We start from the raw sequence: 2,146 nt of genomic DNA, 5'->3' as shown, positions 1-2,146 counted from the left end.
GTGGTATTGGTGTGTAGAAAAATATAGTTTAATGGAATCAAATTGAGAGTCTACAAAAAAAATTGTAAAATTGATTTTTTACAAGAGTAAAAAGACTGTTCAGTGGGGGAAATAATCTCATCAATGGCTAATGCTGAGACTACTGGATATCCACATGCAAAAAAAAAAGAAAGAAATTGATTCTGGACACCTACTTCACACCACATACAAAAACTAACTCTGAATGAATCAAAACCTAAATGTAGTGCTAAAACTATTTTTAAAAACTATAAAATTCTTAGAAGAAAACATAGGTAAAAATCTGCATGACCTCGAATTAGGCAACATTTTCTTAGATATGACACAAAACACAAGCAAACAAAGAAAATGTCAATAAATTGAGCATCATTGAAATTAAGACTTGTGTATCGAAAGACACTAGCAAGAGAATTAAAAGGGCATCTCATAGAATGGAACAGGATATTTGCAAATATTTTCTAAAAGCCTCAAGTCTGAAATATTTTTTTTAAAAATTCATAATGCAACACAATTCAATTAAAAAACACAATGCAACTAAAAGGGGGGCAAAGTAATTGAATAGACATTTCCCTAAGAAAAATATACAAACAGCCAATAACCAAATGAAAAGATGTTCAACATCATTAATCATAATGCAAGAAATGCAAGTCAAAACCACAATGAGATATATCAGATCCATTATGTGATATAATAAATCCAAAAATACCACAAATGTCTATTTTTTAATAACAGATGTTAGTAAGGATGTGAAGAAATTGAACCCTTGTGCATAAATGATGGGACGTTAAATGGTGCTGCTGCTGTTGAAAACAGTTTAGTGATGCTAAATACAGAATTACCATAGACCAAGAAATTTAACTCCTAAGTATATACCCAAGAAAACTGAAAACAATTGTTCACACAAAAACCTGTTCACAGTATTGTTCAAAGAAGCACTATTCACAATAGCCAAAAGATGGAAACAACTCAAGTATCTATCACCCAGTGAATGGATAAATAAAATGTAGTATATCCATACAGTGAAATATTATTCAGCAATAAAAAGGAATAAAATGGAACCTTAGTTCTCTTTCCCATCTTGCAAGATGGTGGGTGAAAAGGCTGAGAAGCCAGATACTAAGGAGAAAAAACCTGAAGCCAAGAAGGCTGATGCTGTCAACAAGGCTAAAAAGGTGAAAGTGGTGAAGAAAGTTAAGAAGGGGAAGCCCCACTGCAGCCGAAACCCTGTCCTGGTCAGAAGAATTGGCAGATATTCCCGATCAGCCATGTATTCCAGAAAGGCCCTGTACAAGAGAAAGTATTCAGCAGCTAAATCCGAGGTCAAAAAGAAAAAGAAGGTTCGGGTTCTTGCTACTGTCACAAAACCAGTAGGTGGCGACAAGAATGGTGGTATCCGAGTGGTCACACTTCGCAAAATGCCTGTGTATTACCCTACTGAAGATGTGCCTCGGAAACTGTTGAGTCACGGCAAGAATCCGTTCAGTAAGCACGTGAGGAAGCTGCGCGCCAGCATCACTCCTGGGACCGTTCTGATCATCCTCACGGGGCGCCACAGAGGCAAGAGGGTCGTTTTCCTGAAGCAGCTGGGCAGTGGCTTGCTACCTGTGACTGGGCCTCTATCCCTCAATTGAGTTCCTCTGCATAGAACACACCAGAAATTTGTCATTGCCACCTCCACCAAAATCGATATCAGTGGTGTGAAAATCCCAGAACATCTCACTGAAACTTACTTCAAGAAGAAGCTGCGTAAGCCGAGACACCAAGAGGGTGAGATCTTTGACACAGAGAGAGAGAAATACGAGATCACAGAGCAGCACAAGGTTGATCAGAAAGCTGTGGACTCATAAATTCTGCGAAGAATCAAAGCTGTCCTTCAGTTCCAGGGCTACCTCCACTCTGTGTTTGCTCTCACAAATGGAATTAGCCCTCACAAAGTAGTATCCTGAACTTCTTGCAAAGAACCTAATTAAATAACTTGTCCATATTGAAAAAAAAAGGAATAAAATGTAGATACAAGCCAAAACATGGATGAACCTTGTAAACAGTATGCTAATGGTCATTGTATGACCATTTATGCAAAATATCCACAATAGGCAAGCCAAGAGACAGTAAATTACTGGTTTCCAAG

General features: G+C 37.8%; 1 pseudogene; it reads left to right on the top strand.

Moving 5' to 3' along the window:
• Positions 1–213: 213 nt before the first annotated feature.
• On the top strand, positions 214–1,943 carry LOC136167292 (large ribosomal subunit protein eL6 pseudogene; annotated as a pseudogene).
• The last annotated feature ends 203 nt before the right edge of the window (positions 1,944–2,146 follow it).

The sequence above is a fragment of the Muntiacus reevesi genome, chromosome 1 (genome assembly GCF_963930625.1).
Source record: "Muntiacus reevesi chromosome 1, mMunRee1.1, whole genome shotgun sequence".
Lineage (NCBI taxonomy): Eukaryota > Metazoa > Chordata > Mammalia > Artiodactyla > Cervidae > Muntiacus > Muntiacus reevesi.
This window is presented reverse-complemented; position numbering and strand designations above follow the sequence as displayed.